The sequence below is a fragment of the Mustelus asterias genome, chromosome 5 (assembly GCF_964213995.1).
Source record: "Mustelus asterias chromosome 5, sMusAst1.hap1.1, whole genome shotgun sequence".
NCBI classification, from domain to species: Eukaryota; Metazoa; Chordata; class Chondrichthyes; order Carcharhiniformes; family Triakidae; genus Mustelus; species Mustelus asterias.
The window spans coordinates 22,039,498-22,067,316 of NC_135805.1; the positions used below are offsets into that span (position 1 = coordinate 22,039,498).

The following is a 27,819-nucleotide window of genomic DNA, read 5'->3' on the forward strand; positions in this document are numbered from 1 at the left end:
GTTACCACTGTGGGGTTATTCCAATGTTGCTGTTGGGTTAGGGTGTTGACACTGTGGGGTTGTTATAATGTTGTTGTTGTTGGGCTAGGGTGTTTACACTGTGGGATTAATATACCTGTGGTGGATGCTGTTATGGCACATGCCGGTCGGGCCCCGCCTCCTGGGAGAGGTATAAGACCCTCTGCTCAGGCGGGACCCCTCCAGTCTGGAATGGTGTACTCGTGTTTAGATAGTTCCATTGTTTGTCAATAAAAGCCTTCAATCGCTGAAGCCTTGTACCTCGTGCTTGATTGTCGCGCATCAATTTTATTGACAAACACGAAACTCTCGACAGTAAAGAGAGTATGGAGCAAATGCTGAAACCAGAGCGTCTGACGCTGGACCCACGTGCGGTCGGCGCCTCTAACACCTTCGACCACAGGCTGAAGTGTTTCGAGGACTACCTGGCAGCCTCTGCAGCAGTTACTACGGACAACGACAGACTCCAGGTCCTCCATGCGAGGGTAAGCGACACGGTCTACCTCGCGATTCGTGCGGCCACCACTTACCCGAGGGCCATCGAGCTCTTGAAAAAGCAATACACGAGACCACCCAACGAGATTCATGCTCGTTACCTCCTCGCTACACGACGTCGGCAGTCGGGCGAAACCATGGAGGACTACGCCAATGAGCTCTTGCAGCTTGCCAGGGGCTGCGACTGCAAAGCTGTGTCGGCTGAGCAGTACATGTACGACCTCGCCCGAGATGCGTTTGTGGCAGGGGTAGGGTCTTCGTACATCCGGCTCAAGCTGTTGGAGAAAGGGAATCTCAACCTGACCCAAGCGATGGAGATGGCTGAGATGCTGGAGGCTGCGTCGAAAAGCTTGGCTCTGTACCCAGAAGACCACGTGGAGACAACGTGGCAGGAGCAGGCACAAATCCCTCCTCGCCCCACGGGCTCGCGCTCCCATATCGACCCGACGACGGCGGCAGCTCCAGGCGGCCCGCGGTGCTATTTTTGCGGAGGAGCCAAGCATCCACGACAACAGTGTCCAGCTAAAACGGTGATCTGCAGTCAGTGCGGTAAAAAGGGGCACTACGCGAAAGTCTGCAGATCGAAGCCCAAGAACAGCAGTGCAGCCTGTGACCCTCCAGAACGGAGACAATCTCCATCGGCGTCGCAGTACCCACGAGGTCCGACCACGTGCGAACCCAGGACGACGCCATTGTGGCTGGCGGAGGAGGAGGATGACCACCAGGAGTCGCTACGCTTGGCGCCCTCACCCACGTGCGATTCATGGGGGCGGCCATCTTGGTCGACGACGACCAGGAGCGACCAGCAGGGGTCCTCAGTATCAACCTCGGCTGCCTGCAGTGACGTCCAAGGGCCAACGGTGGCGTCGATCACCCTGGACCAGGCTAAGCATCACAGGCTTGACTGTTCAATGATGAACATCAAGGTAAATGGTCGTACTGTGTATTGTCTGTTTGACAGTGGGAGCACCGAGAGTTTTATTCACCCTGACACTGCAAAGAGGTGTGGACTCCGGGTTCTACCTGCCAAACAGACTATTTCTATGGCATCACGGTCCCGGTCTGTACCGATCCAAGGACGTTGTGTGGTAACTCTGGAGGTGCAGGGCACAATTTACGAGTGATACAGGCTCCTTGTGTTGCCGCATCTTTGCGTGCCAATTCTCCTCGGACTAAACTTTATGGTCCACATGAAGAGTGTGATCCTACAGTACGGTGGGCCACTCCCTTCGCTGGCAGTAGGGAATCAGCCGCAGCCTCCAAATCGTCCAAAGCGCCCCGCATGCAATCTTTCCACACTAAAGATCACCACACCCTCTTTATTTAAGAATCTGGTACCAGGCTGCAAGCCCATCGCTACTAAAAGTAGGCGTTACAGCGCTGAAGACCGGATCTTCATCAGATCTGAGGTTCAGCGGCTCCTCAAAGAAGGGATCATACAGCCCAGTGCTAGTCCGTGGAGAGCACAGGTCGTGGTGGTTAAAAGCGGGAACAAACCCCGGATGGTCATCGACTACAGTCAGACCATTAATCGTTATACGCAGCTGGATGCGTATCCTCTCCCGCGCATATCTGATATGGTCAATCAGATTGCGCAGTACCGGGTGTTCTCCACCATAGACCTTAAGTCCGCCTACCACCAACTACCCATCCGCCCAGAGGACCAACAATACACGGCTTTTGAGGCGGATGGTCGTCTGTATCAGTTTCTTAGGGTTCCATTTGGTGTCACCAATGGGGTCTCGGTCTTCCAGCGTGCTATGGACTGAATGGTGGACCAGAACGGGTTGCGGGCTACCTTCCCGTACCTGGATAATGTCACCATCTGCGGCCATGACCAGCAGGACCATGACACAAACCTCCAGAACTTTTTGCGCACTGCGTCTCGCCTGAATCTGACCTATAACAGGGAGAAGTGTGTATTCCGTACGCGCAGGTTAGCTATCCTGGGATACGTGGTGGAAAACGGGGTCATCGGCCCTGATCCAGACCGTATGCGCCCCCTTACTGAACTTCCCTTGCCCGCTAGCGCAAAAGCACTGAGGAGATGCCTTGGCTTCTTCTCTTATTATGCGCAGTGGGTCCCCAACTACGCGGACAAAGCCCGTCCGCTCATCAAGTCCACGACTTTCCCACTCACGCCGGAGGCCCAATTGGCCTTCAAGGCTTTGAAAAGCGACATTGCGAAAGCCACGATGCACGCGGTGGATGAATCCATCCCTTTTCAGGTGGAAAGTGATGCATCGGATTTCGCCCTGGCCGCCACACTAAACCAGGCAGGCAGGCCCGTCGCGTTTTTTTCCCGCACCCTTCAAGGTCCCGAAATTCGGCATTCAGCGGTGGAGAAGGAGGCCCAGGCTATTGTGGAGGCCATCAGACACTGGCGCCATTACCTGGCGGGGAAGCGGTTCACCCTGATCACGGATCAGCGATCCGTGGCGTTTATGTTCAGTAATACGCAGAGGGGCAAGATCAAGAATGACAAGATCTTGCGGTGGAGAATTGAGCTCTCCACCTATAATTACGATATTATGTATCGTCCAGGGAAACTCAATGAGCCCTCGGATGCCCTCTCGCGCGGAACATGCGCTACCATGCAGGCGGACCGCTTGAACGCCCTCCATAATGACCTGTGCCATCCTGGGGTCACTCGGCTCTACCACTTCATAAAAGCCCGCAACCTGCCCTACTCGGTGGAGGATGTCAGGTCAGTAACGAGAAGCTGTCGGATTTGCGCGGAATGCAAACCGCACTTTTATCGACCTGACCGGGCACAATTGGTCAAGGCCACTCGCCCCTTCGAGAGGCTGAGTGTGGATTTTAAGGGCCCCCTTCCCTCAACGGACCGGAATGTGTACTTTCTCAATATCATAGATGAATACTCCCGGTTCCCGTTTGTTGTCCCCTGTGCGGACACGTCGACTGCCACGGTGATCAAGGCATTCCGTGATCTTTTTACCCTGTTCGGGTACCCCTGCTACATACATAGCGACAGGGGCTCGTCGTTCATGAGTAACGACTTGAGGCAATTCCTGCTCTCATACGGGATTGCCTCTAGTAGAACCACGAGTTACAACCCTAGGGGCAACGGACAGGTGGAGAGAGAGAATGCTACAGTCTGGAAGGCTGTCCTATTGGCGCTGAAGTCCAGGGGCCTTCCAGTCTCCCGTTGGCAGGAGGTCCCTCCAAATGCGCTTCATTCCATTCGCTCCCTCCTGTGTACGGCAACCAATGCTACTCCCCACGAGAGGATGTTCTCATTCCCTCGGAAGTCGTCCTCGGGGATATCTTTACCAGCCTGGTTGACGTACCCAGGACCCGTCCTTCTGCGGCGACATGTAAGGGCCCGCAAGTCCGACCACTTGGTCGAACCGGTCCAACTCCTCCACGCCAACCCTCAGTATGCCTATGTGGCATATCCTGACGGGCGAGAGGACACAGTCTCGATTCGAGACCTGGCGCCCGCAGGGGACGTAGCAACTCCTGTCGCTCCCATACCCCCTGTCACGAATCCCCTATCACTTATTTCTTCCCCGGACGTGGCGCGGTCAGCACCGGGACCAGTGCATAACAGTTATACTCCCATGTACAGCTTGCCTGAGACTCGGAGATCGGCGCCACCACAGAAGGTACCGGGATCCCCTGCACCACCGCTTCACCAGGGTCAACCGGCCCGTGAGTTCTCGAGGGGACAGCCGGACGCTGTTTTGGAGAGAACGCCACCGCAAGCACCTGCTCCGGTGTCACAACCGGTGTTGAGGAGATCACAGCGACGGTGCGGTCCTCCAGACCGTCTGGACTTGTAGATTTTTTTGTATATATGTAATCTGTTTTCGCACCCCGCCGGCCTTTGTTTTCAAAGGAGGGGTGAATGTGGTGAACCATCGTTGGTTACCACTGTGGGGTTATTCCAATGTTGCTGTTGGGTTAGGGTGTTGACACTGTGGTGTTGTTATAATGTTGTTGTTGGGCTAGGGTGTTTACACTGTGGGATTAATATACCTGTGGTGGATGCTGTTATGGCACATCCCAGTCGGGCCCCGCCTCCTGGGAGAGGTATAAGACCCTCTGCTCAGGCGGGACCCCTCCAGTCTGGAATGGTGTACTCGTGTTTAGATAGTTCCATTGTTTGTCAATAAAAGCCTTCAATCGCTGAAGCCTTGTACCTCGTGCTTGATTGTCGCGCATCAACAATCGTAGCTAGGGTGTAGGGAAAGATCAACTTAATGCAAGGTAAGTTCAAAAGTCTGACAGCAGCAGGGAAGAAGCTGTTCTTGAGTCGGTTGGTACATGACTTCCGACTTTTGTATCTTTTTTCCCCAAAGGAAGAAGGTGGAAGAGAGAATATCCAGGGTACGTGGGGTCCTTAATTATGCTGGCTGCTTTGCCGAGGCAGCGGGAAGTGTAGACAGAGTCAATGGATGGGAGGCTGGTTTGTGTGATGGATTGGGCTACATTCACGACCTTTTGTAATTTCTTGTGGTCTTGGGCAGAGCAGGAGCCATACCAAACTGTGATACAACCAGAAAGAATGCCTTCTATTGTGCATTGTAAAATCTGGTGAGAGTCGTAGTTGACATGCCAAATTTCCTGAGAAAGTAGAGGCGTTGGTGGGCTTTCTTAACTACAGTGTCTAAGAATATTAGTATCAAAATATCGGTAATGCACAGGAAAAGAAAATTCTGCGCATTTGCAAGTCACTGATTTAAACAATTTTGAACAACTTGGCAAGAAATACTATTCCTTCTGACAAGTTGATATTTAATGCTGAATTTAAATGATGAGAAACTACCCAATGTTACATGCAATTTGCATAATTTTAGTTTGCAATTTTATTTCCAGTTGCTAATCCAATTTTTGTTTCTTCTGATTTCAAGCTTTTTAGTAGCTTATGATGCAATTGAAATAACATTTCATGCCCAAAATAGCCTTCACTAGAGTAGAAAATTGTCAAGTACAGAAATTTACTTGTCACAGACATTCTGTACTGAACCTCTGGGAAAAAATGAATTTATTTGAGATACACAAAGTAACATTTGGAAGATAATTGTGTAGAGAGTGGGATAACTTGACATTTTTCAAACAGCAACCATGACCCAGGAAATTGCTGCAGTGGTGAGCTACATTAATTGCACTTTTTACTTCACCATTCGGATCACAGTACATTTATACCACGAATTGCTGAATAGTTAAAGCAATACTGGCACAGCAATATTAATGCTGCATCACAAACCTCATAAATATGATGCTCAATGGTCTATACCACATATGCATAAATAAATAAATCCATAAAATATATGGGGAGTGGCATTTTGGCTTTCATGTTATCGGTTTTATGCTTCTAAATAACAAATAATCAAAAATATGTTACTGTGCATGATTTATATCTTTAATGCAGTGGCTTCAAAATGGAGATAGTTCAGGTGCAGTCTGGAGATATTTCTGCACTGTGGAAAGGAAGGACTTCTATAGGTTGAGCGCACCAGATAAAATATATAGAAATTCAAGTGAAACTGAAAAAGGAAGGCTATGATAAATGTTTGATGTAGAGCTCATTGGAGAACCAAATTGACTGCAAAATGTACACAGAACAAAAGAAGAAAATAAGAGGGACAGAATAAGCACATGGCAGTAGATTCGCAGTTAACAATTTAACAGTTCCTAATCATAAAGATATTAAAGGATGGTTGAAGGAAGAGTGGCTCGATAAGAGACTATTAAGGACAACTTGCGGTGATAGAAAGCATGGCTGAGGCATTAAATGAATTTTTGCATTTATCTTCAGTAAAAAAAGAGGATGCTGTCAATGTTGCAGTAAAGGAGGTAGGAGTGAAGTTGACAGGGTAAACATAGATAAAGAGGAGGTATTTAAAAAGATTGATGGCAGTCCAAGTAGGAAAGGTACTTCGTGCAGATGAGATTCGTCCTAGGTTGCTTGTGGAAATAAGGATGGAAATTGTTGAGGCTCTGGTTAGAGTATTCCAATCCTTCATAGATCTGGGAGTGGTACCAGAGGGCTAGAGGATTGCAAATGTAGTCAATAATGAGAACAGTGACAGACTTCAGGAGATATACAGACTAATGAAATGGGTGGACACGTGGCAGGAGAAAAGGCAAAGAAGTGTGAAGTGATTCTGTGTTAGAACATCTTCAGTGGGCGGCACGGTAGCACAGTGGTTAGCACTGCTGCTTCACAGCTCCAGGGTCCCAGGTTCGATTCCCAGCTCGGGTCACTGTCTGTGTGGAGTTTGCACATTCTCCTCGTGTCTGCGTGGGTTTCCTCCGGGTGCTCCGGTTTCCTCCCACAGTCCAAAGATGTGTGGGTTAGGTTGATTGGCCAGGTTAAAAATTGCCCCTTAGAGTCCTGAGATGCGTAGGTTAGAGGGATTAGCGGGTAAATATGTGGGGGTAGGGCCTGGGTGGGATTGTGGTCGGTGCAGACTCGATGGGCCGAATGGCCTCCTTCTGCACTGTAGGGTTTCTATGATTTCTATGAACATAGATAAGGCAGGAGTGGCGACCCGGATCTTCAGGCCTGCTCTGCCATTTGGTTAGATTGATCTTCTACTAATTTACATATTCCCCACAACACTTGGTTCCTTTAGTGTCTGAATATCTATCAATCTTGGACGTAAATTATAAGTTACATACTAAACAGGGAGGGCATGCCCCTGTCTACATCAACAGGGATGAAGTGGAAATGGTCAAGAGCTTCAAGTTTCTAGGTGTCCAGATCACCAACAACCTGTCCTGTTCCCTCCATGTATATAGTTAAGAAATCAATGCCTCTACTTTCTCAGGAGGCTAAGGAAATTTGGCATTCCGCTACGACTCTCACCAACTTTTACAGATGCACCATAGAAAGCATTCTTTCTGGTTGTATCACAGCTTGGAATGGCTCCTGCTCTGTTGAGACTGCAAGAAATTACAAAGGATAGTGGACGAAGTCCAGTCCATCACGCAAACCAGCCTCCCATCCATTGACTCTGTCTACATTTCCCGCTGCCTCGGAAAAGCCGCCAGCATAATCAAGGACCCCTCGCACCCCGGACATTCTCTCTTCCACCTTCTTCCATCAAGAAGATGCAAAAGTCTGAGGACACGTGCTAAACCAACTCAAGAACAGCTTCTTCCCTGCTGCCATCAGACTTTTGAATGGACTTACCTCGCATTAAGTTGATCTTTCTCAACACCCTAGCTATGACTGTAACACTACATTCTGCACTCTCTCCTTTCCTTCTTTATGAACGGTATACTTTGTATAGCGCACAAGGAACAATACTTTTCACTACTAATACATGTGACAATAAAAAATCAAATCAAATGCGGAATATTTGTTATGCAGAGGGTTGTTATCTGGAATGCACTACCTGAAAGGATGATAAAAGGATTTTTTGAGTGGAGAATAACAGTGAAGCGACCGGCACTCTCTGTTATAACAGAAAACCAGACACCAACTTATAGTGTTTATACATGTGCAGTTAAATTTGGAAATCTGAAAGTCACTGTAAGAGATACCTGGCTCCTCCACAGTGTGCTATATTTATTTGATTACAAGATTTAAATCTAGTGCACTTACAAAACTTTATACTTTTAGTTAAAGTGTAGGGGTGGGATTCTCCCAAAAAAATTCTGAGAGTCAAATTTGCGTAAAAACTGGAGTAAATCCCTTGGTTTTTTTCAGCAGGATTTTCAAAATCAATCTCACACTCTGCGCACTGCATGAATCACCCGAAAAATCAGTTCGTCTATTCCTGCTGGAGAGGCCGGCAGCATAGCACTGAGCAGGCCACTGCACATGCACCAATCTGTCAGTGCCGAGATCGGCGCATGCACAGTAGCCCCGCACTGCTGCCCGCATCGAGCAGGCTGACCTGGATGCCCAGCCTGTTGCTGGCCTCCCTCTCTCTGTCACCGTCGAATGCAGAGAGGCAGCAAGACCCCCCCTCCCTCACCGATCTTCCCCCACCCCCCCCTTGGTACTGCCCGGTGTCTCTGGGCATTGCCACTTTGCCCTTTGGACAGTGCTGGGGGCCCAGGCTGGCACTGGCTATACCCAGGGACACCCCCTTACCCCGACCCTCTGGGGGGCCTCGATATCTTCCCTTCACTCCAGCTTGGTCAGGCTGCCAGCTGCCCTGCTAGTGGGGAGCTATTGTAAACTCCACTGGAGTGAAACACTCCTGGTTGAGGGATGGAGACTCTAGCGGACCCCTGGTGACTTCAGTCCCGGGCCCACTAATTCAATGTAAATAAACATTTAAAAAATTTATGCAGCTCCGTGTTGATTTCGGGCGAGGAGCTGATGGCACCAGAAATCCGGTGCCCCGAGACTTGCGAAGGCCGTGGCGCCAGCATGAAGTCCGTTCAATGGCCTCCGCTTGGCTGGGAGAATCGCCCCCTACATGTGAGAATTCTTCAACCTGACCTGGAAACTACAGATGTCTTATGGCACTGCACTGATTCAGAGACCAGATTTTAACAAATCGGCACTTAAAAGCCCATGAAAATTATGTGGGCAGCCATCAGAAAACAACAAGTGCCACAAATCAATGCAATAGGAAATTGAATAAGTTATTGAAAAGGAGAAATTGGTTGGACTATGAAAAAAGAGCAAGGGAATCAGCCTAATTACATGGTTCTTTCAAAGATGGCGTAGATCAAATGGGCTAAATGACCACCTCATGTTGTATGGTTCTCTTTTTTTTGTAGTCAATATCTGTGCAGGTTATTATTAATCAGAACCTTTTGGGAACCATTTAATTTAGATACATTTATTCCGAACTTCTCCTTTCAGAATGAGATGTTACTCAAAAATAGCAGTTCTTCATATAAACATGCAAGAGTTACAGCTATTGTTATCAATTCAGAGTATATTAAACATCAAAATATTTTATTTTCTCCAGTTATATCTATGTCCAGCTATCTTGTGTTCACTCACTGTATGTTTAAGGACATTAGTATGTAATATGCATATTACCTCAGATAAAGTTGAGACTGCTGAATCATTTTGAATTATACTATTTTTTTCAGAATTAGTAACTTTGCTACAATTAATTTGAACTATTGTTCCATATCTTCCTCTCACTTATATCATAAGTTATTAAAAAAAGGAGCAATATGGGGGTAGGACCTGGGTGGGATTGTGGTCGGTGCAGACTCGATGGGCCGAATGGCCTCTTTCTGTACTGTAGGGTTTCTATGATTCTAAAATATTCATTTAACATTCCCACATCATTTCACTTTACAATTAGACTCCTTCCCTGAGTGTGCCGAGCTTTATTGTACAGTTGCGAATGGAGTACCTTCTGGTATTCACCATCAAACCCTCTAAAATGAGTTAATGCAAAGACAGTTAAAGCTCCCTCTATTCTGATCCAACACCATCCTTCAGTGCCATATAGAAGAACACACCCTACTGCACTAATGTGCATTCTTACATTCTTAGTCCTGTCTGAGTGAGAGGTATGGGTAATTAATGCAAATTAAGGATTCTTTTGTGCTGCATATCCAGAACTGAATTAAGGCTGCCCAGCCCTATTTCATACATAGAACATAGAACATTACAGCGCAGAACAGGCCCTTCGGCCCACGATGTTGCACCGACCAGTTAAAAAAAAAACTGTGACCCTCCAACCTAAACCAATTTCTTTTCGTCCATGAACCTATCTACGGATCTCTTAAACGCCCCCAAACTAGGCGCATTTACTACTGATGCTGGCAGGGCATTCCAATCCCTCACCACCCTCTGGGTAAAGAACCTACCCCTGACATCGGTTCTATAACTACCCCCCCTCAATTTAAAGCCATGCCCCCTCGTGCTGGATTTCTCCATCAGAGGAAAAAGGCTATCACTATCCACCCTATCTAAACCTCTAATCATCTTATATGTTTCAATAAGATCCCCTCTTAGCCGCCGCCTTTCCAGCGAAAACAATCCCAAATCCCTCAGCCTCTCCTCATAGGATCTCCCCTCCATACCAGGCAACATCCTGGTAAACCTCCTCTGCACCCTCTCCAAAGCCTCCACATCCTTCCTGTAATGTGGGGACCAGAACTGCACACAGTACTCCAAGTGCGGCCGCACCAGAGTTGTGTACAGTTGCAACATAACGCTACGACTCCTAAATTCAATCCCCCTACCAATAAACGCCAAGACACCATATGCCTTCTTAACAACCTTATCTACTTGATTCCCAACTTTCAGGGATCTATGCACACATACACCTAGATCCCTCTGCTCCTCCACACTATTCAAAGTCCTCCCGTTAGCCCTATACTCAACACATCTGTTATTCCTACCAAAGTGAATTACCTCACACTTCTCCGCATTAAACTCCATCCGCCACCTCTCGGCCCAACTTTGCAACCTGTCTAAGTCTTCCTGCAAACTACGACACCCTTCCTCACTGTCTACCACACCACCGACTTTGGTGTCATCAGCAAATTTGCTAATCCACCCAACTATACCCTCATCCAGATCATTAATAAATATTACAAACAGCAGTGGCCCCAAAACAGATCCCTGAGGTACACCACTTGTAACCGCACTCCATGATGAATATTTACTATCAACCACCACCCTCTGTTTCCTATCCGCTAGCCAATTCCTGATCCAATTTCCTAGATCACCCCCAATCCCATACATCTGCATTTTCTGCAGAAGCCTACCATGGTGAACCTTATCAAACGCCTTACTAAAATCCATATATACCACGTCCACTGCCTTGCCCCCATCCACCTCCTTGGTCACTTTCTCAAAAAACTCAATAAGGTTAGTAAGGCACGACCTACCTGCCACAAAACCATGCTGACTATCACCTATCAATTCATTACTCTCCAAATAACTATAAATCCTATCCCTTATAATTTTTTCCAACATCTTGCCGACAACAGAAGTGAGACTCACCGGTCTATAATTCCCGGGGAAGTCTCTGTTCCCCTTCTTAAACAATGGGACAACATTCGCTAACCTCCAATCTTCTGGTACTATACCAGAGGCCAACGACGACCTGAAGATCAGAGCCAGAGGCTCTGCAATCACTTCTCTTGCCTCCCAGAGAATCCTTGGATAAATCCCATCCGGACCAGGGGATTTATCTATTTTCAGACCCTCCAGAATATCCTGCACATACTCTTGAGGCTAATGGGTATGTCCATTGTGTTACGATGGATTGGATTTAAATCAAGATGTAATAGAATAGAATCTAATCCATTAGACCATCCAGTTTCCAACATTTTAAAAACTAATCTCTGAGTAAAATGAGATGTGAAGCCAGGAAAACTTATGTAGCAAATTCAGGAAAGGAACAGCAGTGTCTAATTATAATATCGGTGTTTATAATTATTTATGATGAAGGTTTTTAGTTTATTGACAATGACATATTCTGATGTATTTCTGCTTCTCAAATAAAATGTTTCAATCTTTCTGGAATTCTTAGATTGGATAAACCTTGGGAAATATTTTTAGAGTCAGAGAGGTTTACAGCATGAAAACAGGCCCTTCGGCCCAACTTGTCTATGCCGTCCTTTTTTAAAAAAAACTCCTAAACTAATCCCAATTGCCCGCATTTGGCTCATATCCCTCTATACCCATCGTACCCATATAACTGTCTAAATGCTTTTTAAAAGACAAAATTGTACCTGCCTCTACTACTACCTCTGGCAGCTTGCTCCAGACACTCACCACCCTCTGTGTGAAAACATTGCCCCTCTGGACACTTTTGTATCTCTCCCTTCTCACCTTAAACCTATGCCCTCTAGTATTAGACTCCCCTACCTTTGGAAAAAGATATTGACTATCTAGCTGATCTATGCCCCTCATTATTTTATAGACCTCTATAAGGTCACCCCTCAGCCTCCTACGCTCCAGAGAAAAAAGTCCCAGTCTATCCAACCTTTCCTTATAACTCAATCCATCAAGTTCCGGCAGCACCCTAGTAAATCTTTTCTGCACTCTTTCTAGTTTAATAATATCCTTTCTATAATAAGGTGACCAGAACTGCACACAGTATTCCAAGTGTGGCCTTACCAATGTCTTGTACAACTTCAACAAGACGTCCCAACTCCTGTATTCAATGTTCTGACCGATGAAACCAAGCATGCCGAATGCCTTCTTCACCACTCTGTCCACCTGTGACTCCACTTTCAAGGAGCTATGAACACGTACCCCTAGATCTCTTTGTTCTGTAACTCTCCCCAGCGCTCTACCATTAACTGAATAAGTCCTGCCCTGGTTCAATCTACCAAAATGCATCACTTCGCATTTGTCTAAATTAAACTCCATCTGCCATTCGTCAGCCCACTGGCCCAATTGATCAAGATCCTGTTGCAATTGGAGATAACTTTCTTCACTGTCCACTATGCCACCAATCTTAGTGTCATCTGCAAACTTACTAACCATGCCTCCTATATTCTCATCCAAATCATTAATATAAATGACAAATAACTGGACCCAGCACTGATCCCTGAGGCACACCACTGGTCACAGGCCCCCAGTTTGAAAAACACCCCTCCACAACCATTCTCTGGCTTCTGTCAAGAAGCCAATTTTGTATCCATTTAGATACCTCACCCTGGATCCCATGAGATTCAACCTTATGCAACAACCTACCATGCGGTACCTTGTCAAAGGCCTTGCCAAAGTCCATGTTGACGACATCAACTGCACTGCCCTCATCTACCTTCTTGGTTACCCCTTCAAAAAACTCAATCAAATTTGTGAGACATGATTTTCCACCCACGAGGCCATGCTGACTGTCCCTAATCAGTACTTGCGTCTCTAAATGCCTGTAGATCCTGTCTCTCAAAATACCTTCCAACAACTTGCCCACCACAGATGTGAGGCTCACTGGCCTGTAGTTCCCAGGCTTTGCCCTGCAGCCCTTTTTAAACAAAGGCACAACATTTGCCACTCTCCAATCTTCAGGCTCCTCACCCGTGACTATCGATGATTCAAATAGCTTTGCTAGGGGACCCGCAATTTCCTCCCTAGCCTCCCACAATGTCCTGGGATACACTTCATCAGGTCCCGGCGATTTCTCTACCTTGATGCGCTTTAAAAGGTTGTTTACTCAGAGAGTAGTAATGGCGTGGAATGCCCTGCCTGCAGCAGTAGTGGACTCGTCAACATTAAGAGCATTCAAATGGTTATTGGATAAACATATGGATGATATTGGAATAGTGTAGATTAGAGGGGCTTTAGATTGGTTTCGTTGGTCGGCGCAACATCGAGGGCCGAAGGGCCTGTACTGCGCTGTAATGTTCTAAGTGCGAAGTGATGCATTTCGGTAGATCTAATGTAAGGGGGAGCTGTGCAATAAATGGCAGAACCATCAGGAGTATAGACACACAGAGGGACCTGGGTGTACAAGTCCACAGATCCTTAAAGGTGGCAGCACAGGTGGAGAGGGTGGTCAAGAAGGCATATGGCATGCTTGCCTTTATTGGATGGGGCATAGAATATGAAAGTTGGCATATGATGTTGCAGACGATGGTTAGGCCACATTTAGAATACTGCGTCCAGTTCTGGTCGCCACACTACCAGAAGGACGTGGAGGCTTTGGAGAGAGTACAGAGAAGGTTTACCAGGATGTTGCCTGGTATGGAGGGTCTTAGCTATGAGGAGAGATTGGGTAAACTGGGGTTGTTCTCCCTGGAAAGACGGAGGATGAGGGGCGACCTAATAGAGGTGTACAAAATTATGAAGGGCATAGATAGAGTGAACAGTGGGAAGCTTTTTCCCAGGTCGGAGGTGACGAACACAAGGGGTCACGGGTTCAAGGTGAGAGGGGCAAGGTTCAACACAGAAGTCAGGGGGACGTATTTTACACAGAGGGTGGTGGGTGCCTGGAATGCACTGCCAAGCAAGGTGATTGAGACGGACACGCTGGGATCGTTTAAGGCTTTTCTAGATAACCACATGAACAGACTGGGAATAGAGGGATACAAAAGAATGATCTAGTGGGCACATGATCGGCGCAGGCTTGGAGGGCCGAAGGGCCTGTTCCTGTGCTGTATTGTTCTTTGTTCACCTCTCCCTTGCTTGTAGTCCTCCTGCCGACTTTTGTTTTTGGTTAGAGGAGGAGGTAGAAATTATTATTTGAAGAAAATAATTAAATGTTGTTGGGACACTGGCTTCCAGTCACTAAACCAACCTTCTGCCATCACCCTCTGTCTCCTACAATTGAGCCAATTTTGAATCCACTTTCCTAAATTACCTTGTATTCCATGTGCATTAGCCTTCTTTATAAGTCTCCCATGTGGGACCTTGTCAAAGGCTTTGCTGGAATCCATGTAAACTACATCAACCGCACTATCCTCATCCACACACTTGGTTACATGCTCAAAACATTCAATCAAATTTGTTAGGCATGACCTCCCTCTGACGAAGCCATGTTGACTATCCCTGATCAAACCTTGCCTCTCCAAGTGGAGCTAGATGCTCTCCTTCAGAATTTTCTCCAGTCGTTTCCCTACCACTGACATGAGCCTCACCGATCTGTAGTTCCCTGGCTTATCTCTACAATGATGTGGAGATGCCGGCGTTGGACTGGGGTATTGTGGCTTTTGCTACCAAATAAACCTGTTGGACTTTAACCTGGTGTTGTTAAACTTCTTACTGTGTTTATCTCTACAACCCTTCTTAAATAGCAGAACCACATTAATATGCTTCAAATACTTCTGGAGAACAGTTGAAGTGCAGGAATCGGGGAGGAAAGCAGGATAGTACCTTTATTTTGGATTGTTCTGGCAAAGAGCCAGAAAATAGGCGGCAGGACCTCGTTGTGCAATAAATGTTTTTAGTTCTGCTGAGTTTTACACAGTATGTTTAACAACCCAATGGCTGAAAGCAATGGAACAATAGGTCATTATGCAGTCTGGGCAATCAATGCGTAATTTCCTAGAATCATAGATTATTATAACACAAGAGGAGGCCATTTGGCCTGTTGTATCCATGTCAGCTCTCTGCAAGAGCAATTCAGCTAGTTCCATCTCCTCAGCCTTTCTCTGTAACCCTGTAAATCTTTCTCCTCAAGTGCTTGTCCTTTTTTTCCTTCATTTTCTGGGATATGGGTGTTGCTGGCTGGGCCAGCATTTATTGTCCATCCTGAACTGCCCTCCATTTCAGAGGGCATTTTGGTACATTGGTCACGTGTAGGCTAGACCAGGTAAGGAGAGCATATTTCCTTCCATAAAGGAATTTATTCCAGTTGCCTTATGAAAACCATGATTGAATCTGTCTTCACTGCCCTCTCTGGCAATGCATTCCAGATCCTACCCAATTGCTACATCATTAACTTTTCAGCATGTCACTTTTGGTTCTTCTGCAGAATTATAGTTCTTGACCCTTCCACTAATGAGAACAATTTCTCTCTATATACTCTGTCTAGACTTCTCATGATTTTGAACAACTCTTTCAAATCACCTTCCACCTTCTCTTAGAGAATAACTCCAATTTATCCATGTAACTGAAGTTCCTCATCCTGGAACCATTCTCATGAATCATTTCTCCACCCTCTTTAAAGCCTTTGCATCCTTCCCACAGTATTGTGCCCAGAATTAGACCCACTAATCCAGTTGAGGCCAAACAAATACCTTAAAGAGATTCATTACAATTTTCTTGCTAAATCCAGGATCCCATATGCCTTTTTAACCACTTTCTCAACCTGTCCTGCCACTTTCAGCAATATCTGCCCCCCGGTCTCTCTTCCTGCTTTGACAGTGTGTCTCTTTTAGCAATATTCAGAATACTTCAGAGTTTTGTGTCACCAGTAAGTTATACAATTGTTTGCTGTGCACTCAAGTCTTAAGTTATTGCTATGTATTAAGAATACTGTCCTTTTTATTCTATTGGATTGTACTTGTGGTACTGTATTAAATGCCTTTTGGAAGTATATATACGCCACATCAACCCTCTTACCCCATCAAAAGCTCAAATGAAGTTGGTTAAATAGATTTGTCTTCATTTCCTGAATTCTTAATGGAAGTGACTGTTAGTTTATTTGTGGATTATCCTTTCTGAAAACTTTGTCACCTCTTGAGACTAAACTGATTCACCTGCAGTTACTGGGTCTATTTTTTTGAACAATTCTCTAGTCCTCTCTGAAGGTTTTGGAAGATTATGGCCAATCTTACTTTCCCCAGCATCCTCTGATGCATTCCCTCTGGGGGTCCTGATGACTTGTTCGCTTCAAGTACGCTCAGCTTTTCTAATGCCTCCTTTATCAGTTTTTCACCCATCCGGCATTTCAGCTACCTTCTCATTCACCATGGCGGTACTTGTTTAACATCATGGCCAAGACCTCTGCCTTCATCCATAGGGCCCCTGATAAAGTTGATTTATTATTAGACATTAGTTATGCACTGGTGCAATTTTTATATTATGGCAAATCCTTTGTATCCAAGGAATTAAGGCCTTCATGCCAAACACGTCACAATGAATGCATAAAATGTAACTAAACTTGCATTTCAATCCTGTACTTATCCTTCAAGCTGCCCAAAAGTTGTACTTTCCTTTCATTTCATCCTGGGAAATTAAAGATTCAAGTCAATTCAACAGAAAGTATTTGTATCTGGGGTACTTTAAAGCACACAAGGTTGACTGTGGTAATTTTGCTTTTGCCCCGATGCTGGATTTATAGTATAGAGGTAGCCTGTACCCAATACCTGACCCCAATTTGACACTGGAACAAATTTAGATCCTTCTGGGAGATAACATCCTATTTCATTTCACTTCAGAATCAATTCTGATTAACAACTAACCTTGGTTCCCCTGTTTATTAGTGTCTGCTTAAAGCAGTTTGGATTCCATCTCTCCATTAAGCATGTGGAGTATAAATGAAGATTTGGTTACTGACATTGTCGAGCTTTCAGCTATTTCCAGCTCTGTAACATTTTGATTTAGCCCCTGTCTCAGCTCATGCTGCTGTTGAAATTTTCATTTGTGCCTTGATACCTCTAGACTCAACTATTCCAACTCACGTCTGACTGATGTCTCATACCAGAGCACATTGGTTAGCACTGTGCCTCACAGCACCAGGGATCCGGTTCAATTCCCAGCTTGGGTCACTGTGCGGAGTCTGCGCATTCTCCCGGTGTCTGTGTGGGTTTCCTCCAGTGCTCCGGTTTCCTTCCACAGTTTGAAAGTTGTACTGGTTAGATGCATTGGCCATGCTAAATTCTCCCTCACCGAACAGGTGTATCCAAACAGGCGCCGGAATGTAGCGACTAGGAGATTTTCACAGTAACTTCATTGCAGTGCTAATATAAGCCTACTTGTGACACTAATAAATAAACTTAAATTTATAAACTTAAAAGGCTTGTTGTGTGTTTTGTAATGCTCCGGTGAAGTGCCTTAGGGCATTTCATGAATGTTGAAGATGCTATATTAAAAAAGTTGTTGAATAACTCAATAAGATAGGGATCTGTATCTCAATGTTGGTAGATAAAATGGGGCAGGGGGGAAGCACCAGCAGCTTTGATTGTTTCTTTCCTGATAATTGAAATAATGTATTCATAAAACATCTCAATGCACAAGTAAGACTTTACAAAGACAGACAGATTTTACCAAACAATGTGGGTGGGAGATGCAACATAATTAAATCTCGACACAGCAGTAAGGCTTTATATTACTGAGATTAGTCAATGAGCACAGCAGCAATTGTTTCTCTTCCAGTCAAAGAAAACAATGGAATTCCTTTCTGTAATCTGTTGAGTGGTGCTATATAATGGTGTTCAGTTGGTTTTTTTGGTTGGATGAATTAGTGGTAGACAAGATGCAGATAATTTACGATGATGTAATCTTCCAGGAATAGAGTTGACTGTTTTTCCCCGAAAGAGACAATGCCCCTTTTGTTCCTCTAGATGTGCAGATTAATTGAGCAGTCTTTGGAGGTCATGTGAAGACAGACGTTGGCTGGTGCAAGTAAGCTGAGTGTTACAGTATACAACGCCACTGCCCTTTCACCTCATGGGATCTGCTTTTGATACCATCAAAAGAGAATGGATTGAATGCCTTTTCTCAACAATTAAGTTGTTTCCAGAAAATCAGAGTATCCTGCATAAAAATAACTTGAATAAATAGAAAGTTCATTGTGTTTACTTTTTTGAGTAATTTACAAGAATATTGAAAGTCTTGTCTTCAATGAATGCTTCCTATTGGTCACGGTTTTGCTTTTACTTTTTGTTGTTTGGCTGAAAATAAACTTGCAGGAAATCCAAACTCAAGGTTGGAAATAAATGAGGTGAGGAAACATTTAGGAAACTGTCAATTTGAAACTATTATGAAAATAACCAATCGTAGATGGATAGTTTGATTTGATTTATTATTGTCACATATATTAGTATACAGTGAAAAATATTGTTTCTTGCGTGCTATACAAACTAAGCATGCCGTTCATAGAGAAGGAAACGAGAGAGTGCAGAATGTCGTGTTACAGTCATAGCTAGGGTGTAGATAAAGATCCACTTAATGCGAGGTAGATCCTTTCAAAAGTCTGATGGCAGCGGGGAAGAAGCTGTTCTTGAGTCGGTTGGTGTATGTCCTCAGACTTTTGTATCTTTTTCACGACAGAAGAAGGTGAAAGAGAGAATGTCCAGGCTGCGTGGGGTCCTTAATTATGCTGGCTGCTTTTCCAAGGCAGTGGGAAGTGTAGACAGAGTCAATGGGTGGGAGGCTGGTTTGAGATGGACTGGGCTTCTTTTATGACCCTTTGTAGTTTTTTGCAGTCTTGGGCAGAGCAGGAGGCATACCAAGCTGAGATACAACCTGAAAGAATGCTTTCTATGGTGCATCTGTAAAAATTGTAGCGGGCGTGCCAAATTTCATTAGACTTCTGAGAAAGTAGAGGCATTGGTGGGCTTTCTTAACTATAGTGTCACCGTGGAGGGACCAAGACAGGTTGTTGGTGATCTGGACATCTAGAAACTTGAAGCTGTCAACCATTTCTACGTCATCCCCATTGATGTAGACAGGGGTACGTTCTCCACTACGCTTCCTGAAGTCCATGACCATCTCCTTCATTTTGTTCACATTGAGGGAGAGATTATTGTTGCTGCACCAGTTCACCAGATTCTCTATCTCATTCCTGTACTCTGTCTCATCATTGTTTGAGATCCGACTCACTACAGTGGTGTCATCAGCAAACTTGAAAATTGAGTTGGAGGGAATTTGGCCACACAGTCATGGGTGTATAAGGAGTATAGTAGGGGGCTGAGAACACAGCCTTGTGGGGCACCGGTGCTGAGGATGATCATTGAGGAGGTGTTGTTGCCTATCTTTCTGATTGCGGTCTGTGGGTTAGTAAGTTCAGGATCCAGTCACAGAGGGAGGAGCCGAGCCTCAGACCTGGGAGTTTGGAGATGAAGGCTGAGCTGTGATCAATAAGTAGGAGTCTGACATAAGTGTCTTTGTTATCTAGGTATTCCAGGTTGAGTGCAGGGCCAAGGAGATGCCATCCACTGTGGACCTGTTGCGGTGGTAGGCATACTGTCGTGGATTTAGGCAATCTGCGAGGCCGGAATTGTTTCCACCATCTGCCATGACAGGATTCGAACCCGAATCCCCAGAAGATAAGGGTAGGCGACAGCCTAGTGGTATTATCACTAGACTATTAATCCAGAAACTCAGCTAATGCTCTGCGGACACAGATTCAATTCCTACCATGGTAGAGGTGGAATTTGAATTCAGTAAAAATAATATCTGGAATTAAGAATCTACTGATGACCATGAAATCATTGTCAATTGTCGGAAAAACCTATCTGCTTCACTAATGCCCTTACGGAAGGAAATCTGTCGTCCTTACCTGGTCTGATCTACATGTGATTCCAGAGCCACAGCGATGTGGTTGACTCTCAACTGCCCTTGAACAACGAGGGATGGACAATAAATACTGAGTTTCTGGATTAACAGTCGAGTGATAATACCAATAGGCCATTGCCTCCCCATACTGTGCTTGGTGCTGACTTCCAGTAACTACAATATATATATTCCATGGTGAGCAATTTGCTAGAGACAACAGTTATTCCTGTCATTCGTCAAATGTAATTCAGTCCAGACTTTTGTGCATTTAGCCTGGCTCAGTTGAATCCATACAGGAACAATAGACAATTAAGCCAAATCTGGGAATGTGCCAGTCAAATCCATTCTTTCCTGTTTGTACTGTTGAAACATTTAGAAATACAGACTGGTAAAATTAAACAAAGAATTTTTCTGATGCCAAATTTTACACACATATTTTTAGATTCATGGTAATTATGACATTTAATCGTCAAATTGAGACATGATGTTATACAAATCATTGTTTAATCAAGCTAAAGATCAGCAGAGCTAATAATAGACTTAACACTGGAATTAAGTCTTTCCAGTTTAGTCATCAGAAAACAAGTATCAATGGACTATCATGAAACTGTCTGATTGCCCAAAAGAAGTGCTCATACAGTGCCTGTGCTCATACAGTGCCTACAATGCAATCTAACTTGAGAAAGATCAAGAAATTCAGGCATATGAAAAGTTTTTGTTTCTGTCGATCCTTGTTTACCTGCTGTTTGGTTACCTTGAGAGCCTGTCAACCGCAAACCCATCACGCAAACCAGCCTCCCATCCATTGACTCTGTCTCCACTTCCCGCTGCCTCAGCAAAGCAGCCAGCATAACTAAGGTCCTCACGCACCTCGGACATTATTCCTTCCACCACCTTCCGCCGGGAAAAAGATACAAAAGTCTGGGCTCGCGTACCAACCGACTCAAGAACAGCTTCTTCCCTGCTGCCGTCAGACTTTTGAATGGACTTACCTTGCATTAAGTTGATCTTTCTCTGCACCCTAGCTATGACTGTAACACTACATTCTGCGCTCTCTCGTTTCCTTTTCTATGAACGGTGTGCTCTGTCTGTATAACACACCAGAAGCAATACTTTTCAATGTATGCTAATACATGTGACAATAATAAATGAAATCAAATCAAACGAGGTGAGAGTCAGAAGTCTGTACCTTTAAGACTTGATCACCTGTAAAGACTCGCATTCCTACCATTATTTTGTAAATTGAGTTTGTGTCTTTATATGCCCTGTTTGTGAACTGAAATTCCACCCACCTGACGAAGGAACAGCGCTCCGAAAGCTAGTGGCTTTTGCTACCAAATAAACCTGTTGGACTTTAACCTGGTGTTGTGAGACTTCTTACCATTTTAATCAACAGCTGAGAATTGTACCTCTACTGCATGGATGTTGTATTCCATTATCTTTATGACCTCAATGCCAAAGGCACTGACGTACTGTGAAGTGTAATAACCATTATAACTGTGGAGAAATACAGCTGCAAATTTGGGCACAGCAAGGTTGTAAAAGCAGCAACGAGATAAAAAAAGATGATCAATTTTTGTTTGTGGGACAAATGTTGATCATGTTGCTTTTCCTTTGGATAATGTTATGAGATCTTTTGTATTTACCTCAGTGGGCAGATAGGGCCTTAACTTCTCTTTTCGAAAAGGTCATCTCTGACAGCTCAGCGCTCTTTCAAGACTGTACTAAAGTGCCAACCTAGATTATATTCTTAAATTTGTGAAACATGATGTGAATCCGCAACCCTCTGACTCAGAGGTAATTGCTCCATCTGAACTAAGGTTGATGGTGGTTGGAGGGTCGGAGCATAGTTGGAGGAGTTGGGAGTGTGGTCAGAGAGTGTTGGCAGGTCGGGGGGACGGGAGTCAGGTGGGTGACGGGTCAGATGGTCTGGGGGTCAGGTGATGAGGGGGTTTAGTGGTCGGAATGTGGGTGGGTAGTTTGTGGGGTTGAGGGGACAGGAGGGTATTTGGAGGTGGGGGGGGTCAGGCGGGTAGTCAGGTGGTTGGAAAGGTAGTGGGGAGGATAGTCTGGGCATATGGGGGGGCGGCAGAGGGGCTCAGCAAATTTGATTATTTGGAGGGAGTGGGAACAAAGAACAGTACAGCACAGGAAACAGGCCCTTTGGCCCTCCAAGCCTGTGCCGCTCCTTGGTCCAACTAGACCAATCGTTTGTATCCCTCCATTCCCAGGCTGCTCATGTGACTATCCAGGTAAGTCTTAAACAATGTCAGCGTGCCTGCCTCCACCGCCCTACTTGGCAGCGCATTCCAGGCCCCCACCACCCTCTGTGTAAAAAACATCCCTCTGATGTCTGAGTTATACTTCGCCCCTCTCACCTTGAGCCCGTGACCCCTCGTGATCGTCACCTCCGACCTGGGAAAAAGCTTCCCACTGTTCACCCTATCTATACCCTTCATAATCTTGTACACCTCTATTAGATCTCCCCTCATTCTCCGTCTTTCCAAGGAGAACAACCCCAGACTACCCAATCTCTCCTCATAGCTAAGACCCTCCATACCAGGAAACATCCTGGTAAACCTTCTCTGCACTCTCTCCAATGCCTCCACGTCCTTCTGGTAGTGCGGCGACCAGAACTGGACGCAGTACTCCAAATGTGGCCTAACCAGCGTTCTATACAGCTGCATCATCAGACTCCAGCTTTTATACTCTATACCCCGTCCTATAAAGGCAAGCATACCATATGCCTTCTTCACCACCTTCTCCACCTGTGTTGCCACCTTCAAGGATTTGTGGACTTGCACACCTAGGTCCCTCTGTGTTTCTATACTCCTGATGACTCTGCCATTTATTGTATAACTCCTCCCTACATTATTTCTTCCAAAATGCATCACTTCGCATTTATCCGGATTAAACTCCATCTGCCACCTCTCCGCCCAATTTTCCAGCCTATCTATATCCTGCTGTATTGCCCGACAATGCTCAAGGGTTTGGTGAGTTGTTTGCGGGGGGATGGGGGGGCAGTGTTGCGGGGAGGTTCAGGCAGTATAGTTACCCCGGAGTTAGAAATAGTTTTAATCTTTCTAACTTTTCATGGGTAGGAGAGTCGAAACTATTCAAAGTCCCCGATTTAGGTCAAAGTATCAGATCGTTCCAGGCACATGCAAATTGCTCATGGAAAGTTTAAACTTCCAGGCAAATCCCTTGTTGCTGTTCTTGTGTGGGAAGGTTCACCTGTGCATCTTTTTGGACACCACCTGGGTACGACCTGGGAGGGAATCTTTCCCCCCACCCCCTCACGGAATGCTTTGTTGGGCCAGTAAGTAACTTCAGTTGCTAATCACTGGACAGCCTTATTTACTTCAGCACAGTGATGAAATAATCCTAAAATTTCACTCTCGTTTTCTGCTGTTAACATTTTCTACTTTCAGAAGCGAATAGTCATTACGTGGTTTTCTTTTAACTTCTTCCTGTCACCAACTGAACATTTTTTGTTGTTGTGTAGGTCTTGCAAAGCTTGGTACTTTTTGTAGATTATATTCAAATGAAATTAGTTTTTTGTACCCTATAATGCTCTGGATCTATAAATGACAATTTTCAAAACAAACTAGTTAATGCGTAATAAAATTTATTATTGTTTGGAAGTGTTTTTTCTGTAGACATTGAGACCCACTTTATCATTGTACGATCTAAACAAATTTCACAAGTGTTAGAATGTTCAAATTCTGTTAAGAGCGTATCTTTGCTTCATGGACACATATTAACCGGTTCTCATCTGTGAGGTAGCTATGCTTTTGACAAGTCTGTTAGTCGCTGAATTTTGATTGACTGCCGAGAGCTTTTTCATTTTCTTTATGCCTGAACTGAGTCATCTCCTACAATAAAAGCAAATTACTGAAGATGCTGGAATCTGAAACAAAAACAGAAAATGTTGGAAAATCTCAGCAGGTCTGACAGCATCTGTGAAGTGAGCTAACGTATACTCTTGGAACAGCACTTGATCTTCTGATTGGGCACTTTGCAGCTTTCTGCACCGAATGTTGAGCTCAGCAACTTCAGAGCATGACCTCTCTCCTCCACCTTCTCCCCATTTCCATTTATTTTATTTCAGTTTTTATATTATTAATTTATTTTTATTATTTTATATTATTAATATTTTTAATTTTCATTTCTTCTATCATTTCATTTGTCCACTTTAAAAAAAATCTCACTTTCCATCTTGTTTGTCAATCTCCTATCTTGTGTGGAGAACAAAGAAATACGATTAGCTATCGTGAAAGGCCTTCAAATTTTCTTCAAATTGAAGCATCTTCAGTGCACTAAATACATACCTTCCTACTCATCAAGCCATGGTGGCACGAATGTGGGGCATGAGAAAGGGTGAGAGCTAGAGGGCCTTACTGTTTTCATTTTAAATGGGATGGGATCTGCGTGGGTTTCCTCTGGGTGCTCTGGTTTCCTCCCACACTCCAAAGATGTGCGGGTTAGGTTGATTGGCCATGCTAAATTGACCCGAGTGTCAGGGGGATTAGCAGTGTAAATGTGTAGGGTTAAGGGAATAGGGCCTGGGTGGGATTGTGGTCAGTGCAGACTTAATAGGTCGAAAGGCCTCCTTCTGCACTGTAGGGATTCTATGATTCTATGGAGTCCCACAGCAACGAGCTGGGCCTTTCAAATAGTTCACCTCGGCACCTGTAAACTTTTTCCCTGGGTTGGCTGGCCCAACTGCAGCGCACAACTCTGCCCCCCACCACCCAAATGAATGAACTTTCTTGGCACTTAATCCTGAGGTGGGCAGAGATGGGAAATTTCTCGACTCCCAGTATTCACCTCAAAGATGAAACTCTAGCCCATTGTCCCTTGCAGTTCTCTCCACAGCTTGCATGGAAAGCCCCAGCATGTAATTTCTGGAAGATGCCTTATTGTTCTATATGATCAAATTCAATACCACTGCCATTTGGTAACCAAAAGAATTGATTTTTAAAGTAATGGTAGATGTTTGTAAACAGTTTCTGTCGATGCACAGATATAGCAGATATTTCTTCGCTATAATTTTCATAGAATCAAGGAACCTCTACAGTGCAGAAAGAGGCTGTAATAACTCCACGGAGGTGAAGTCCCGTCACCACGTTACTTTATTTACACCATACATCTGTACACAGCCAGCTCTCCAGTTGCTCTCCGCTGAATGCAGGCTGGGAGTCTGACACACCTGCTTTAAATAGGGAGCATGAGGCTCCCTGATTTAACCATCAATTAAGACTCATCAGGTACTTCTTTTCTGGGAAGTTGCTATAGCCCCAGATGACCCCTTCGAGGGGGAGAGAGCTGACTGGTGGTGATTTAACCCAAGGGTCACCACACCTCAGGCGAGGGGCAAGATTGAGAAGGTGGGGCCTTCATGAATAACCTGGCTAGTACGGGAATTGAACCCGCGTTGTTGGCATCACTCTCCATCACTAACCAGTTGTCCAGTCAACTGAGCTAAACCAATCTCCATTTTTTTTACTGCATTCAAATTCCACCATCTGTCTGGGCGGGATTCAAACCCGGGTCCCCGGAACATTGGCTGAGTTTCTGGATTAATAGTCTAGCAGTGATACCATTAGGCCATCGCCTCTCCCAGTAAGACTCATCAGGTATCTCTTTTCATACCAACCAAATAAACAAACTCAAATTAACTTAGGGAAGACTCATCAGGTATTTCTTTTCATAAGGGAAGACTCATCAGGTAGTTCGTACTCTAGCAAGCCAACCTCATTAGCCTGGCTGAAGTCATCACAGAGGCCATTCGGCCCATTGCACCTGCATCGACAGCAATCCCACCCAGGCCTGTAATCCCACATGTTTATCCTATTAATCCACCTGACACTAGGGGGCAATTTAGCATAGCCAATCAACCCAGTCTGCACATCTTTGGAGTGTGGAAGGAAACCAGAGCACCCGGAGGAAACCCACGCAGACATGGGGTGAACGTGCAAACTCCACACAGTCACCTGAGGCTGGAATTGAACCCAGGTCCCTGGCGCTGTGAGGCAGCAGTGCTAACCACTGTGCCACCGTGTCGCCCTTCATTAAAGGTTTTAATTGAAAGAAATCTCTAATGTTGAGAAATGGTCTTTCTTGATATGGGAACTAGTAACTTGCAAGCTCACTGGGCACATCCAGTTTGGTCAGCAGAAGCTGCATCAGCTGTTGCTGAAATCATGAATGGAATTGAAAGAGTAATTGCGTATATTACAGTCATAATCACTGCAGGAGCTAATGCAGGTAGTTCAAAGTGGGCTCTGCCAAGTATTTATAGGCTGATAATTTTAACTCGGCCAAATCTGTGTAAGTACATCCTTGAACAAGATAGTGATGTTAATCTTCAAACAACTGAATATCATTCGTATGACTAATCACAGTCTGAAAGCTTTATTTTAGTATAATTTTATAGGAGTAATGATATTAGCAATTTCTTTTGCACAGGTACTGATTAATGAGGCCAAAATCATGTCTGCTGATTGTGATGAGATTTACCATAGTTCCTGCACATTCAAATGATAGTTCAAATGACTTTTGTTGAAATGCCTCTGAAAGGTTTGAATTGAAAGAGTTATTTCTTTCTGCTAATAAATGCTCATAAATCATTCTGCAAACATATCTCCTTTGAAAACGTTGCCCACTGCACATTCCACTTTGTTTATCCGTGTTTGAAAAGTGGTGTGGAAGCAGATTCTATCATAGCGTTCAAAGGGAATTGGATATATACCTGAAAAGGAAAATTCTTGTAAGATTATGGAGAAAGAGCGGGGGTGTAGATTTGATTTGATTTATTATTGTCACATGTATTGGGATACAGTGAAAAGTATTGTTTCTTGCACGCTATACAGACAAAGCATACCATTCATAGAGTACATAGGCGAGAAGGAAAGGAGAGGGTGCAGATTATGGACGCACGGTAGCACAGTGGTTAGCACTGCTGCTTCACAGCTCCAGGGACCTGGGTTCGAATCCCAGCTTGGGTTGCTGTCTGTGTGGAGTTTGCACATTCTCCCTGTGTCTGCGTGGGTTTCCTCCGGGTGCGCTCCGGTTTCCTCCCACACCAAAGATGTATGGGCTAGGTTGATTGGCCATTCTAAATTGCCCCTCAGTGTCCCGGGATGCATAGGTTAGAGGGGTTAGTGGGTGGATATGTGGATAGGGCCTGGGTGGGATTGTGGTTGGTGCAGACTCGATGGGCTGAATGGCCTCTTTCTGCACTGTAGGATTCTATGATGTTACAGTCATAGCTAGGGTGTGGAGAAAGATCAACTTAATATATGGTAGGTTCATTCAAAAGTCTGATGGCAGCAGAGAAGCTGTTCTTCAGTCAGTTGGCACATGTTTTCAGACTTTAATGTCTTTTTTCCGATGGAAGAATGTGGAAGGGAACATGTCCAGAGCGCGTTTCTTTCAAAGAGTTATTAGCATGATGGGCTGAATGGTTCCCTCTGTGCTGTAAGAGTTTGCAATTCTCTGTG

General features: G+C 45.0%; 1 protein-coding gene across 5 annotated transcripts in view; it reads left to right on the plus strand.

Annotated features, from left to right (window-relative positions):
• Positions 1 to 27,819, plus strand: part of babam2 (BRISC and BRCA1 A complex member 2) — a 166,218-nt gene that overhangs the window by 43,562 nt on the left and 94,837 nt on the right. The window lies entirely within an intron of this gene.